Source organism: Equus asinus, chromosome 12 (assembly GCF_041296235.1).
Source record: "Equus asinus isolate D_3611 breed Donkey chromosome 12, EquAss-T2T_v2, whole genome shotgun sequence".
NCBI lineage: Eukaryota > Metazoa > Chordata > Mammalia > Perissodactyla > Equidae > Equus > Equus asinus.
In genome coordinates, this window is record NC_091801.1 from 5,546,116 (window position 1) to 5,563,131 (window position 17,016).

General features: G+C 35.3%; 1 long non-coding RNA gene across 6 annotated transcripts in view; it reads left to right on the forward strand.

Annotated features, from left to right (window-relative positions):
• The window catches only part of LOC139039873 (uncharacterized), a 423,143-nt gene that overhangs the window by 111,147 nt on the left and 294,980 nt on the right, over positions 1–17,016 (forward strand). For 5 of the 6 annotated variants that reach the window (XR_011493095.1, XR_011493091.1, XR_011493094.1 and 2 more), the window contains exon 2: positions 15,936–16,047. This is a non-coding gene — a long non-coding RNA (uncharacterized lncRNA). Of the gene's footprint in view, positions 1–15,935; positions 16,058–17,016 lie in introns of all 6 variants that reach the window. The other variant, XR_011493093.1, reaches the window with a different exon arrangement.

Consider the following 17,016-nt stretch of genomic DNA (forward strand, 5'->3'; position numbering starts at 1 on the left):
AAGACGTTTCACGTTAATGTGTCTCCAGCTAATTTTTCTGGCTGTACAGGCTATGCCTACTCTCTGCCTCTCTGATAAATGACATCTTCCTACTATTTCTGTAGCCTACAATTTGTGTTATTGAAAACGTAAATCTTTTAGAAAAGAGGCCCAGCAATGACTTTGCCAAAAAATTTTCAACAATCTCTTTCCACAAACTGAAATGATTATTTAAACTTTGCAAAGTCAAAGTTGTATTTCCTCTAAATTCAATTTTGTTAATCTAATTTACCAGCTCAGCCAATCTTGGTTTCCTTTTTCATTTTCCTTTATTGAACCGATCATCTACTTCTACATCTTTTAATATGCTTTTAAATTATCTCTGTGATTTAGAAAAGTTCTCAGACTGGTAAAAGTACTCTTCTGAGTGCTACTACTGTAGACGCTTTACAGTACTACATGGAAACTCTACTTGAAGAGTGAAAATTAGCATGCCCCCATGAAACAGATGAAATTGAGCTGGCCCTAAAGGAAACTAGACATTGAGACATCACTTTTTTATTTTAATGGACCACACATGTCTAATGCACAAATTTATTCTCGAGCTTCTTTGGGTTTCTGATTCATTCTTTCATCATATTTATCATTAATCTTCACAAAAATACTCATTAAGCCTCTTAATATGTGCTTTGACAGTAACACTTGTAATAGTGGGTGCTATTAGTTCGGTCCATGTGTCATTAGACAACATCCTCTCATAATTCTTAGATTTCTTCCATACCTTACTTGCCATATTTGGAGAGGAAAAATGAGGTTTAGAATTATGAGCAAAGGCTCTGGTATGAGAGAACAGTTCAAATACTAGCCCTTTCATTTCATAACTATATTGCTATGAATATATTTCTGATATGTTAATCATCAAGATAGGCTCATTTATGTTGGGGTAGCAAACAGGCCCCAAGCTTAGTGACTTAAAACAAGATAAGTTTATTTTTCATTCATGTGTCGAGTCCGTTGAAGTTTACCTAGGGAAAAGGAATGTTCATTGAAACTCTGCTCATTCCAGTCACTCATGGAAAAAGCTGAGTGGCAGCCAAAATTGAATAGTCTCTGTAACTTTTCCAGAAACCAAAGAGAGCCTTGGATGATTTTGAACTGGCAATTAAATTCTTGACTTTCAGTCAAAACTCATTGACCGCCATTAGTCACATGGCTCCACCAACAATGATGGGGCCAGGAAGTACCCCTAGCCTGTGCTCAGATGGAAAAGTGCTGCAAATGTTTGATGAAAAGTTCTATTGACAACTACGTTTATATATCCTAGTCCTTTAAAGGAACTTTCTTTTCCTTTCCTTTAAAGGAAAGGTAATAATAATACCCATGCCGTAGAGCTGCTTCAAGTAGTTAACTAGATATGGAATGTAGAATTCTTATCACAGAGTATGATACATAGTGTAAATTACTAAACTTAGTATTATTTTATCATAATTATTTTATCATAATTCTTTTTATTTTTAATGATTGAGTAAAAAGAATGGTTTGCCATGTTTAACACTGTTCTTTTTATCCTTTTTCTTGAAAACACAGAAACCACTAGTAATTTCTTTTCCTATCGAGAGAAAAATTACATATTCTCTTTTTACCAGGTTTCTGATAATATATGTATTTTCTCACTTTTTCACATCCTTTATACCATATTCACCACTAATAACACAAATTTTAAAAATAAAATTCTAAATTAAATTATTATCATAATAATTTATATATATAAATTAACTATATCATATATATTTATATATATAAAAAAACTATATCATAGGATTTTCAAATTTTTATCTCCAATTCCTACAGTGCAAGTTAAATATTATTAACCTCAGTTTACAGATAAGGAAACTTATATTCACAAATGAAAAGATGTTTGCAAAATGTCATATAGGTAGTAAATGGCCAAGCAAGGATTTGAAGATAAGTCTGACCTAAAACTAAACTTTTTAAAATATACATCTCCCTATTGTAAATAATTGCTTAGTGCCTTGTTGTCTAAAATTGATTCTGAATACTTATTTAATCTTTGTAGCTACCATGATAGGTAGGTATCATTTGCATGATGCTCATTTTGAAAATAAGCCTATGAAAGTTCAAAGATATTTAAGTTACTAGCTAAGAATCAAACTAATAACTTTTGCAATAGTTTGTTTTTTTCAAATTAATCAATGTCCTCTGACCTGAGAACTTCAGCTTTATTTTTATTTTATGAGTGTTTTGTTAACTGTCAATAATGACTATGAAAAATATTGTGCAGGAGAATGCTTATTGTCAAATAAGTTTGAGAAAGATTTAATATAGGCTTCCTTACTACAGGGCTTCTAGGAGCTTTTAATATCTTCGTGTGCACTTTGACTCCCCAAGAAGTGAGGATATAAAGCAATATGAAAGTGTATGCATTTCTCCATTAGGAATTTCATACAAGCAGCCACAGACTATTTGATTAGCTGTAACTTCTCTCTACACACTGTTAGAGTAACCTCTAATTCCTAAAGTCCTTCAAATTAGAGAATTGAGTTGATAGTGTTGCTTTTTGTTTTTCTTGCCTGCCTGTTTGCTTTTCATTTTTTGAAAGAGAAAACAGAGGCACCATTCTGATCAAAGAGAACAGAATTTCAAACTACATACTTCTTTGATAATTTTATTTCTATTTAATGGATGGAAAAAAATGTGTTTTTCCAGAATAACCAAATTTTTTTAATTAAAAGAAAACTATTTGAAGATTCAGATATGATAACAATAACAATTGTGATTATTTTACACTCTTATAAATGGTTTATTTCTAAACTACGGTTTTAATAAAGAGAGACTACTCCTGAGAGAACCAAGTGTGTATGGGGTATAAACATACTAATTTAACTTAAAACTGAAGATATAAATCATATATTTTATATTTTTTCTGAAATCTACAATGATATTCATGTTGACATTACCAAAATTCTTCTGAGACATTCCTAAGAAAGGTCTCCAGGGACAAATTTATACCAAGTATTAATGTATGTTAGTTATGTAACATTTTAATTTAGAAACGTGGACTTTATTTCCCTTGTGATTTAAAACTAAAATTAGGGCATAATTTAGAAGTCAAGGTGGGGACAATTAGACAGAAGTGTTATATCTTGATAGAGAGTGCAGAAGCAATGGAAGAGTAAGAGAAAGGAAAGGCACTATTATATTAGGAAATGGAGGGAGAAACTGTTTACGTTCAATAAGGACAAGAATTGGAATTCAAAGTAGCATATTTTGGAGCTCAATGTATACTGAAGAAATGCAGAAAGAGAATACTGAGCATCCAGTTCAAGAGCCAAATGTCTGCAGGTTGAGTCACTGCAACAGAATTCAGGGCTGGTATCTGGAATCTGGCATAAAGGCCCTTGCCTTCTTTAAAAGTGCCCCCCGCAGAGGGCGGAGTGCCTGTTACAATGAAGCTGGCCATGATTTACAGGGAAAGCACCCCTCCTACCTAAAATGTGTTACCTCATTTGTCTTCCTGTTCATAATTTGCACCCTTGGACCTTCAGGCTGTAAAAGTATTTTATGAGAATTCATCTTGGTGGCCTTTGTTATGGAAATGTCTCTAAAGCTGGGGGAACTTCATCCTGATTTTTCACTCATCATGACAAGAGTGTCTACATAAATCATGTCGTCTCATTTGTGTCATTACCAGGTTGGAAGCCAGTTAAAGCAAACGATAAAAGATATTTGAGGTCAAACAACATGAGTTTGCTTTCATTTACATCAGACATCACTGGACGAAAAAATACAAGGGCAGAAAACAATGAATTAGGATCTTTTATTTCTTTCAAGTTTATTTTATTCACTTAGTTTACTTTTTCAAATGTATTTTAGCTTATTTACCTTCTGCTATGACTAGGACAACTTGAAGAAAAGGCTTTCTGACCTCTCTAGAATCATAAAAGAATTTTATTTTGCAATTACCTGAGAGATAAATGGAAAATATCCTCAGCTCACCCAAATCCTTTATTAAACAACATTGTAAGCGAAAATCCGTTTTCCCTGCTGTTATCTGAGTACTCTGCTTAAAGAAACAAATAAACACCCTGACAGTTGACTGACAGGAAATATGTTTTGTTTCCTTTTTTATTCCAGCTTCGTTATTTGCCATGGAGATGGGTTCTTGAAGTGACAGTCTGTGTTCATTTCAGTTCAGCTGTTCATTGACTTGTACAACATCAAAATCCTTTCCAAAATGGGGGAAAAAAAGTGATACCTAGACATGATTCAGCGCCAAGCAATTTACACGTTAGGCAAGGACTCTTGGGTATTTGAAGATAGAAGAATTTTGAGAGTCCACTGAAAAGTCTCTAAAATTTTCATATTTCTGTTTTGGTGATATATCCCCTTAATCTGCCACCACTTATTAATGGCAGCACAATTTAGAGTCCTCGAACACAAGCACCCTATATCTCATTAAGGCATCTCTTCCCATTCTGTCTACAAACATGACATTTAGAAGACCATTATATGACTCACATAGATAATTACTACAGGGTTCTAGGCTGCCTTCATCCTGCTCTGGTTTGGAGCTTGTCAGCCTACTGTCAGCACATGCTAGTAGAGCTCTTATTAGTTAAATATTCTTGACACATCACACAAATAATATGTTTTTTAAATCTGAAAAGTTTAAATAGCTTGGCATTTTAAAGGTTATCACTTTCTTTCCCAGAATAATTATTACCAGTGTCAATAATGTATTTTTTTAAACTTGTGTATTGACAATAGAAATGTTAGGAGTTCATCTTCTGCCAATTTCTTTCAGTGTCATTTTAAGGAATAATGTCTAGCGTTATAAACAGTAGGTGACATAATTATGAGTCTGGTCTTTTTTTGCACTATAATTATTCCTCTATGCTTATTCTTCTGAAACTATGTAATGTAAGACAAAGCTTAGATAAAATAGAATTTATAGGTCTAAAAGTTGAGCTAAAAGGTAAATTGATGGAAAAATTGCAAGTCTTCTTTTCTAAAGTTGGAGAAGGCTAATTTAAGTTCAAAGTCACTTTTAGAGTAGAGGTAAATCTGTTAGGAGAGCGCCTTGCATTCCCACCCATCATGCAATGCAGGCTTATGATTGGAAGAACAGGAACAATTTTCATATCTCTTAAATAAGTATGGCAGCAGCACGACTATAAATGCAAGGGACACTGCAGAAAATAGACATTTTCCCAAATGTGAGATTTCCCAATAATTAAAACAGTGAGGCAAGGTAATAACTATTTAAAAGGATGTTAATTATGCTTAATCATATATATTACAGAATTGAACTAAAAGTCTTGCAGTGCACCTGCAAATAAGAATATTTATCTCTCAATGTCTAAATAATGGGCATTCAGCTTGTTCTGGAACACTTCTGATGGGGAGAGCACCTTTTTAAAGGTAAATAAAATCCCAGTGTTGGATAGAATTTTTTCATTGAAAACCCTTCTTCATATTAAAACAAAACCTGCTTCTCTGAAACTCATATTTATGGTTGTGGCAACAAAATGACCCCGAAAAAATATCCACAGTCTAAATCTCAGAACCTGTGAGTATGTTCTGTTCCTTGGCGCAAAGGGCTCTGCAGGTGTGAATAAGGTTAAAGATTTTGAGATGGGTAGGAAACTGTAAATTATTAGGGTGGGCTCAGTCTATTAACATGAGGCCTTCAAAGCAGAGAATTTTCTCCATTTGGAAGCAAGATACTTAAGGCAGAAATAAAGCTTAGAAAGATTTGAACCAAAAGAAGGACTCTATCTGCTGTTGCTGGCTTTGCAGATGAAGGGTTCACAGGCCTGGGAGGCAAGAGGCCACTAGAAGCTGAGAGTAATATCTGGTTAAGAGCCAATAAGGAAACAAGGGTTTCAGTCCTAAAACCGCATGGGGGTGAATTCTGACAACAAACTGAAGGGCCTGGAAGTGGATCCTCTACCAGAGGCTGCAGATGAGAGTCCGCCTACGCCTGTGAGACCCCAAGCAAAGTAAATAGCCGAGCCCACCCTCCCTTCTGAAATACAAAACAGTAATAAACCCATAGTATCTAATAATAGCATCAATATGAAATAACACAGTGTTCATTGGTTCTGTCCTCCAGCCCTGCGTAGAAAACTTATAACTCTCACTCCAATTTCGTAGAATTGTTCCACGTTTTCAAAAATAATTTGATATCTTCCTATTAGACATCTCTTTTCCAGGCTACCACCCTTAATCTTTGAACTATTCTTGCCCCCATCAAAGGTGTCCATTAGTGTCTCTGATAGGCTCTGTTTTGTCAGTGCCAATCAGAAAGCTTGGTGCTCTGTATCAAACACAGTGATTCAGAAGCGAACTAATGGAAAAGAGAACAGAATTCTCTGTTAATTATGGTAGAAAGTTATAACAATGAAAATTTTTTTTTTGGTAAATGTTTCACACCATTGGCAACTTAGCTGTGGTCAATTTATATTTCTCACATAAACTTCTCTAAACCAGTTGCATCCCATTGTAAAAATGATCAGTTGATTTTTAAAGGTCGCATCCATACACACAAACACCTATGCCACAAACCCATGCAGGACTGACAGCATATCGTTGGAAATTTTCTCCTTGTTGATTTTTGATCTATTAACTAATGAGTCAAGGTTATTTAAATCACCATATTTCCTTGGTTCAAATAAATGATCAATATATTTTAAGAATAGATTATGGATAAAAAAAGAAATCTAATGAAATTAACTATGTACGTCCATCATAGGATATATTTCAATTTAGAAATGCTACAATGTGAAACAAATGTTTTCTTAGGAATATTATATATAAACCACACACACACATATATTCATATTTATAGTTTTATATGTATGTGTATGATGTGTGTGTATATAGATAGTTTGTATATGCATACTTATTCAAAACAATCATATACATTTGCAAGTATTATCTGATGTAGTGAATGTGATCTTATCAGAACACAGGATCTTTGTAGATATAATTAAGAATCTCAGGATAAGATCATTCTGGATTTAGGGTGGCCTTACCAATGACAGATGTCCTTATGAAAGAAAGCAAGAGAATATTTGAGGCAAAGAGGCAAATAGATGGAGCAAGCCATGCGAAGATGGAGGCAGAGATTTGAGCAATGTAACTACAAGCCATGGCAGACCAAGAACGGGAGAGGCATAGAATGGACTTTCCCTCAGGGGCTCCAGAAAGAACCAACTCTTCCAAAACTTTGATTTTGGGCTTTTGGCTCCAGAACTGTGAGACAATAAATTTCTGTTGCCAGGTTTGTGGTAATTTTTTAAATAGCAATCTTAGGAAACTAATGCAGATTTTTGGTACCCAGAAGGATGAGCTGATGTAACAAGTACCTGAAAACGTGGAGTGACTTTGAAATTGGACAATACGTAGAGGCCAGAAGAATTTTGAGGCATATAATGCAAAAAGCCTAGATCACCTTGAAGAGGCTATTGGTGGAAATGTGGATTTTAAAGGTGTTTCTGGTGAGGTCTGAGAATGAAATGGGGAACATGTTATTGGAAACTGGAGGGAAGGCAATCTTTGTTATAAATTTGCAGAAAACTTGGCTGAATGGTTTTTTAGATTTGAATGGAAAGCAGATCTTGTAAGCAATGAACTTGGATATTTAGTTGAGAAGATTTCCTAGTGCAGAAGGTGCTGCCTGCGTTCTCTTTGGTACTTATAGTAAAATCTGAGGGGAAAGAGATAAAGTGAGGGAAGAACTGTTCAGCAAAAAGAAACCAACACTTGATGATTTTGGAAGTTCTTGGTCTATCTAGATTGCAAAGAATTCTAAAATTAGAGAATTCACTGTTGAGAAAGCATGCTATGGACAGAAGCCCGACTGTGTGGCTGGACCACATTTTTCTAAAGAGAAGAGGTGTGTGATTCATGGATCCCATCAACCCTTTCAATAGAAACCAGGAAGAAAATGGGATTGTCCAGGAAGGGGTTATGAGTAGGCTTTTGTCTAATGGTGTGGATCTCTTTGACATACACAGGAGATCTGCAAAGTTTTTGAGAATGTTATGTCTGCAGAAACATTGCCAGGTTGAATTGAAGAGGCAGAGATGGATGAAATAAAGGAAGACTGTGGGACTTCTGGGATTCTATAGGCAGGAAACAGTCTGGTAGGGCTATTTGACTATGAGCATGTGCTAACTTTCAGGAAAAAGGTATAATGACTTCAAGAGCAGAGCCACAGAAACAGAGACAGAGGTCAGAGAGGCCCGCCCCAGAAACAGGGTTCAAAGTAAACTGTGCGGGTCCACAGGTGAAGGATCAAGCACAGAATATTGTTTTCAGCTCTGAAACCTACTGAAATTTGAATTTGCTAAGAACCAATGACTCTTTTATTCCTTCTAATTTCTCCCTTTTGGAATGAGAATGTCCACCCTATGTCCATCCATCATTCCATTTTTGAAGTATATAACTTATTTTCTAGTACACAGGTCCACAGATGGATAGAAATTTTGCCCCAGGATGGATCATACTCAAAATCTCAAATACCTGATTTAGAGTATTCAGATGATGGCATTTGGGTCTTTCTGAGTTGGTGATACTTAGATGAGATTTTAGACTTAGTGATGATGCTGGAATGTGATAAGACTCATGGGGATGTTGGGTTGGGTGATTTTATTTTACATGTGGGATGGAGATGAATTATTGTGGGATAGAGGGTAGATTGTAGTTGGCTGAATAATGTCTCCCAAAAAAGATATGTCCAAATTCTAATTCCCAGTATGTATGGATGTGACCTTATTTGGAGATAGGATCCCTTGCAGATGTAATTATGTTAAGGATCTTGGGATGAGATTATCTAGGATTTAAGGTTCACCCTAAATCCCATTTCTGGGATTACACTATCCATATAAAAGAAAGGAGAAGTGGATTTTAGATGCAGAGGCACAGAGGGGAGAAGCTCATGTGAAGATGGAGGCAGATATTGGAGTGGTAATCACCACAAGCCAAGAAATACCAAGGATTGTTGGCAGCCACTAAAAGCCAGAAAAGCGGCCTGGAATAGGCTCTTCCTTAGAGCCTCTGGAAGGAACCAACCCTGCTGACATCTTGATTTTGGACTTCTGGCAGCCAGAACCGTGAGAGAATAAATTTCTATTGTTTTAAGCCATCAAGTTTGTGGTAGCTTGTTCTATCAGCTCTAGAAAATTAGTACATGTGAAGACACTATCGTTAAGTACCCATAAATTAACTTTTAGGAATTCATTTATGCATTAATTCATTCAAAAATATTTATTAAGCATCTTTTCTATTCTAGACATCATACTAGATCCTGAAGATACCCAATTTTATGCAAAAACAATCATATTCCCTAATACAATGAAATGTATGATGTGTTAATGAAATGTCACAAAAACAAATGTAAAACTGCAGCAGTGATAAATACTTTGAGTGAGTCTGTATCTCTGAGAGTGTGCAAGAGGGGTCTTTAACCCAGAAGGTCATCACTGTGATGTAATGATGACTGAAGTTGGCTCTGAAGAGTCACCTGAGTTAACTAAGTACAGAATGAGAAAGTAGAGCATTAAAAGAATGGAGATATGTGTGAAACATTTGTGACAATAAGGATCATCAAATGTGAGGGACTAGAAGATATTGACAGAGGCTGGAAAGGAGAAAGCATGAGATATAATTGGAGGGAGAGGTGGATAAATTCACTGGGCATTTTTCAATCTTTCTGGCAACAATAAGAACATTCTCTCAATGTTTGTGAAATGCCTTCGTTGGGAAGAAGTACCTACTTCTCATCACAGAAGTTCAAAATTCTGTATACTCACTTCTTCTACTCTCTCAAAGCTAGAGTACAAGTCTATGGGTTAGGCTATGCCAGTCAGTGTTCATCACTGATATTTAACCAAAAGCCAGGCCAGGAAAAGTTAGTGACCTCTTAGACTCATTTCAAGTTGAAGAGTGATGAGAACAGCAGCAGCTGTATCTAGTTTCCAGGAGCAGTTTTGGAAGCAGTGTCCCATGATCGGTGTCAATGGTGTCCTGTGTCTAGCAGCAAAGTCTTTATGTTCCGTATCAACAGCCAAAGTGTCTTCATGGGACACATACTGTGGAGTGACTTTGGTCACTGTTCCTGGCTGCATAGCATCCAGACTTGGTTTTGTGTCTCTCCAGAAAATTCTCTGAGCTATCCAATATATTTTAATACTTTTTTTTTTTTTTTTTTTTGGTTAGGGAGTTTTCCATTTCTTAGAATTAAGGGGCCAGATTATACTGGGTTGTGTGGACCACTTTAAGGTGGGTCAAGTTTGTCCTATTGTTATACATTGAAAATACTGACACTGAGATATGAAACAGTTGTATCTGAATTTTGAAAGATCACTCTGGCTTCAGTCCAAGAGAAAATGTGAATAGACCAACTGGGAGATGATTTCAATTGTCTGGGCAGGAGGCAATGATAGTTTGTCAAGCACAATCATGATGGACATGGAAAGAAGTACTTACATTCAAAAAGTATTTGAGGAAAGCACCCTGATAGACTTCACAGACAAATAGAAAAATGGATGGTGAGCAAGATACATGTATCACTGATGACTTCACAGTTTTCAGATTGCAGAACTGATGTTTGTTTAAACAGGACACATTGGAAAATGATCAGCTTTGGGGAGGGACCCAGGTGATGACTATGGATTTAGTCTGGGCCAGTTGTGTTTGCCTTTGAGACATTTCACTGGAGTTGCCGAATGGAAAATTGAATAAATAGATATCAAAATCAGAGGAATAATTGGGCTGAAGCTGTAAGTATAGTAATCACCTGCAGATAGATGACAATTGGAGCCATTGATATGGACAAAATGCCCAGGAAGAAAGTATACAACGAGAAGAATCTAAGTAATAGATTTGAATCTTGAGGAGTCTATGAAGGAACAGCCACAGACATAAGAGAAGAAACCAGTGGAGGAAAGTGACCTAAGAGGAGCATTTTTATTGATTTTTCAGTTGACATCTAGGCATATATTTTCCATTTCATTCTTTCCCTCCCACATTCCTTCCTTCCTTCCATCTTTCCCTTCCTTCTTCATTTCTTTCTATTTTTCTGTTAATTTTTTAAGATAAAAACTTAATTTTCTTTCTTGAGGAAGATTAGCCCTGAACTAACATCTGTGCCCATCTTCCTCTACTTTATATGTAGGACACCTGCCACAACATGGCTTGACAAGTGGTGCATGGGTCACACACAGGATCCGAGCTATCGAACCTTGGGCCGCTGAAGCGGAACATGCAAACTTAACCACTGTGCCACCGGGCGGGCCCCTAACTGATTTTTTTAATTAGTACTTTTTCATAGGAAGGAAATGGCTCTTTCAAAATGATGTGCAATTGAACTTACTATATTACTTCAGACTAAAACATGAAGAAGAAAATTTAAATCAAATCAATTGGTCTACTCCTGTCTGGTGGATTTGCTTTTGTATGCTTTTAGAGTCATAAGTAGAGAGAGTCAAGTATTTTTTAATAGAGATATGTTCTTTGGGTTCTTCAGTAAAACAGATTTGAGTGCGCCCTAATAAAGAAATTAGATTAGAATTACTGGATCGTGTATTTCATAATAGCTGATATTAACATCACTTTGAACACCTCGCATGCATTATCTTATTTAGTGGGCACAATCTCCCTATTTGTAGTGAATTATTATTTAAATTTTATAAATGAAGGAACTAGCGCACAAGAATAGATCCTTGAATTCAGTTCTGACTTACTACCAAGCCCATATTCTGACATGCTAAATGATTTCGTTTCCCAACAAACCACTTCTGCAACAATTATAAACTCTTCCTGTGTACAAGGCGTTTTCTATGTGTAGAATGTGCTCCTGGGCCTCTCGAAAGTCAAATAACACTTTTTGCAGTTTCTTCCTTAAAATTACATAAAAAGTAGTATTTGGGGGTAATTAGGACCAAAAAGAATATTCCGTATTTAAAGCATTAAATGTCATTAACCTTAAATTCCCAGTCCTTTGTAGACAATATTACTACAGACCTTATTTGTCAGTGACCTGAGAGTATGTGCAAAAGAAATGTGGGGTCAGCAGGGAACATCAGAAGGCAACCAAATCAAATTGTGGGGAACCAAACAGATTTCCTTATTTTGATATTTCTTGTTCACAGTTATGCCATACGGAAAGTGTATCCAGTTTTCAGCAGGCAATTTGACAATGTGTCTTGTGATAGTTTGTCTATGACTTAGATGAAATCACAGGAAACAGGTCTTTTTCTCCTTTCCTCCCTCCCTCTGTTCCTTCCTTTCTCCCTCCTTCCCTCCTTTCCTTCCCTCCCTCCTGCCCTGCTTCTCTTTCCCTCTCCTTTTCTGTTTATATTTCTTTACCTCTTCAATTAATTTTTCACAAGAAGGAACTGACTCTTTCTGATAGATATTACACTGAACCTACTACATCACTCCAAATTAAAATATCAAATAGGAAACATATTGAAGAGCAATAAAACTCAAGATGATGGAAAAATAGGCTAATATATAGGGATAGAGATAGATAGCTATAGATATGTATGATGTAGAGACACGTTATATAGATACATAGAATAATGACAGGAAATGTAAAATCCTAATCTGAAGTTCAAATGGCCAGCTGTTGAAATACAAATGGGAGCACTATTCTAAGAGTATTTCATATGAAGGTGGGTTGGAAGAGTTGGCCAATGCAATATAAGGTATTGGTATGACTTGGTTGTCCAATAAAAAGGTCTTTGTGTTTCATAAAAGATAAATGTGGTATCACACCAGGTTTATTATACTCACTACAAGCCTCCTATTCTCTCAGTGTGACATTGACAAATTTAAACTGTTTCAATAGATGTCTGTGAGCTTGGCATAAGATTATTTATGTTTTTATTTATTTAAGCATTCAATCTTTTCTGTATATTTTCATTGGTCAACAAGAGATGTTTTTGGCTGGGTTCTCTGCAGAGACAGACCGTAAGACAGGTTTGAAAATTCCTTCAGAACCATCAAGGACTTATGAAGAACTAAAAAGAAAAAGAGCCAAACTTATTTCCATTCTCCATTATTTCTTTCATGAAAACTCTAGCAATTGGAGTTTAAAAAAAGAAAGAATTAAGGTCATTGAAACCAGGCAACAAATGGCTTAAGGTGACTTAAGAATGAAGATGTGAGGGTTGTTTAACCAGGAGATGATAACAGCATTCAGATTCATAGAGGAATCCTATTTGATATAACAGTGACTGTCTATGTTGAAGATACAATAACTTAAAATCAGTTTAATTTAAAGCAACTGTAATTTAAATTATGTGAAAAGAATTAGTGATGAATACCAAATATTCAAGTTGGAACAATAGCTTCAAAGACCAAGAATTTACCAGTGGTGTTAAACTAAGCATTTTAATTTTATAATTAATCAGTTCAATTTTTTTTACTAAAAATTCCATAATTATGCCCAAATTACAATGTATAGCAACACTATTTTAAGAATCCTGGCAGCAAAGGCTAAAATTTCTTTCTACCATTACCAACTTCTTTTAAATGCACAACTCTCATTGAAATTGTTTTCTCATCAATGTTACTGTGTGTTTTCTGAATAAATAGAACAAAATAATATCTTTGCACTTCCTCATACTAAAAATCTATTAGCATGTTATATTAATTTATGTTGAAATGGAGGCAAGATGGTATTCTGAAGCAGGAAGCAGGTAAAACAGTAATACTTGCCTTGAGAGCACTATTAATTCTATCAATTTAATGATTTCCCCCATCTCACATATTTCTGTTGTTGTTATTAAAATTCTCTTCTTGAAAAACCTCCTACCCTTGCTGTTACTACTTCAACTTAGACACCAAATTTATGCTATGAAAGATTATCTGAACCTTAAAATCTGATGACAAAATGAGGCCAAACTCCAAAATAAAAGGCGACAGTTTTCTGTGCTAAAATGAACATATAGACACTTAAGAATTTTAACAATTACAGCAGAGATATCATGGGTCATAGTGTAAATTATTGAATGAAAAGAGTAACTAAAGAAATAGTGGCCAAGAATAAATGTCAAGTAGAAAATGGAACACTTATTATAAGCTCTTCAGTAGATGTTTCATAGGAGCATCAATTTGAAGAATTTTGAAGTTCTTTTAGGAAACTAAGACAGGAATGAGTGGAAATTAAAAGCAACAACAAGCTTAGTTGTTTGAGGAAGAGCCAGAAGTGACAGTCAGCTTTCTGAAAATGTTATACCCAGCTAAATATTTCATTTAGTCTCAAAAAAAGTTGGTACAAAGAAGAATAGTATTTGTTGTGGTAATTTAATTTGATCTGAAAAGACATGCTATTTTTTTTCCTTCTTGAAATAAATTTTCTTTTAAGGTTAAGATGCATGTAGAGTAAGTGGCAAGATTAGTGTTATTCAAGAAGTGTGAGGCTAATAATAATGAAATTCAGTGGTTTCCTTCATGCTCATTCTAGATTTTGGACAGTTGCCTAATCTATGTCTGAATGCAAAGGAAAGTTTAAGTGGTGTGTATGTATAAATTTTGAACCTAAAAATAGCAAATAAGTATTGTGAATAGAATACTTAATTTGTCTTTATTACCTGTAGAGTAAAATATATGTGCAATTAACTCCAGTTTAATTATATTAAAGGTGACCTGAAAAAATATCACAAATTTCAATTGCTTCAACTATGTGCTTCAGCAGTTAAATGTCTCTTCCAGCCAAGCCAAGATAGGTCAACAAATAAGCTGATCAATAATGACCCTTTAAAGCACTTTGTAAAGTCCTCAAAGTCAAACTCTCCCATGTTTTACTTTTGCCGATAATATCAGGGTTCACATGTGAAAAAATCCAAGAGCCAATAGCTGGACAGTTGGGAGGCCTCTGTAAACTTACTCAGTTGGCTGCTTTCATGGAGGAAAAGAAAGAGTTACTTCTTTCAGTCCTTTCCAGACCTAAAACACAGTCATTCTCAGCCATCAGATTCTACAAAAAGACAATGACAAGAATAGTTACTATGATATATATTTTTTAATATGAAATGTAACAAATTTTTTTAAATTTTAACTTTCAAAGTGCTGGACCCACTATTTCCTCTGTCTTTTTTCCCCATATGTTAGTCAGGATTCTCTGGATGAACAGAAGCAATAGTGTGTGTGTGTGTGTATATAGAGAGAGAGATTAAAATTAACTACCACAACATCCCTCATTAGATATTCAGACTCTCCAAGCTTCAGTAGCTTAACAAAAATGGATACTCTTGTCCACCAGCATAAATACTGCTGAACTCACTGGAGAGAAATGTCAGTGGAGTGGACAGTTTCTCTGTATGAGACAAGATCACCTCTACTTTATGCCACAACAGAAACTCTGGTTTGCCTCTTTGGAATCCATATATGGAAACTATTTTAAAAATCTCCATGCAACCTGGGAATTATAATAGTCATCATTGCTATTGTGTGTGGAAGGCAGACACTTTACAAACAAGAACTCTGAGAAATTTAAATTACTTCTGCTTTTCACATGGTGACACTAAAGATCAAGAAGGTCAAATAACTTTTCCAAGGACACATTTATTGTAAATTCTGAAGCCAAAATCTAATGCAATCTGACCTACTTCCAAGCCCCTGCTTTTTCTATGCTTCTATTTGTATTCTTTTTGTGTCCTCGCAATCCTATTTCCTTCAACCTACTTCTTCCTTGAACATCCAGAGGTTATTAGCGGCTGCCTGCCTCCCCAGCCTTGCTCAGGGGAATTATAACCACAGTCTAAGAAACCCCCATTGCTTTCCAATGTGCAGAGCTCTCCAGAGAGTTGCCCATGTGAAAAGCACCTCAGGAACAAATCAAAACCTGCAATTCCTAGTGATTCCTCTTGTGATTTGATCTGAAGCTTGTTTTTGAAATGACCGTGTGTTTTCTCTTCCAGGGTGGTTAAAAACACATCTCTGCATCAGTAATGACCTAGCTTCTCCACGTACTCAAGGAGGATCAGGAGTATGACTACATTTCACTGTGCAGTGCCCCAAGGTCTTTCCAAGGTGAATGTTGGTATGTCGGCTATGCCAATAACCTGTATTTTAAGATATACAATTACTACATTAGCTTCCAAAAGTTTGGTTTAAATACTTCCATCCATTTTGTTTGATGTGGTAATGGATGGGTAGAAATTAGTCTTATTTATATAGTTTTACATGGTTGCTCAATACACTATTTATTACTAGTCTTGCTTAACTGTTTTATATGTGAATATCTTGGATCATCATATTGATTGAACTCTTACACTTCATTTTGTGTGGAGGAGATGTTCAAGAAATATTAGCTCATTTATTGAATGAATGAACGGACAACTATGGCACAAAGAGCCAGTTAATAAAATGATAATCTGAAAATGGAGAGCAAATACGTTAAAAGATAAATTTACACAGATGTTAAATAAAAAACCAATTGCTATACCCTTTAAGTGCTTTTCATTGTGCAGTATTTAGAATCAATTGAGTCCAAAATTTAAAATATTCTAGACTTAATTAAATCAAAGCTTCATGCCTTTGCACAATTTATGAGACTCCTCTAAAAAAACTGATATTTCAAGAAAAATAATCTACAGAATGTTAGAAGTAAAAAAATGAAAAAGTAAAAATGGATTTACAACTGGAGAGATTTATGATAGAGCACTCTTCGTTTATGAGGGAAAGACTTTCTGTGAGTGGGTAGCCTAGTTCCCGCAGAATTCTTTTAGCAGATGAAGCCTTCCTCCTGTGGGTGTATATGGATTTGGAAAAAACAATCTCTCCTACTAATCTACAAAGGAGTAAGCTGTCTAATAATTGTACGTTCAGGTCCCCCATTACTGAAGGTAACATTACCATTCTCCTTCTAACAAGTTCAATTTTCAAATGGATGAAGATGAAGAAAGTGAAGGGAAAGCTTGTAATTCTTTATCCCATCTTTGTGGATGGTTATAGATTTTTCCTCTTTCTATAAATGTTTTTCTAATTCAAATAGCACGT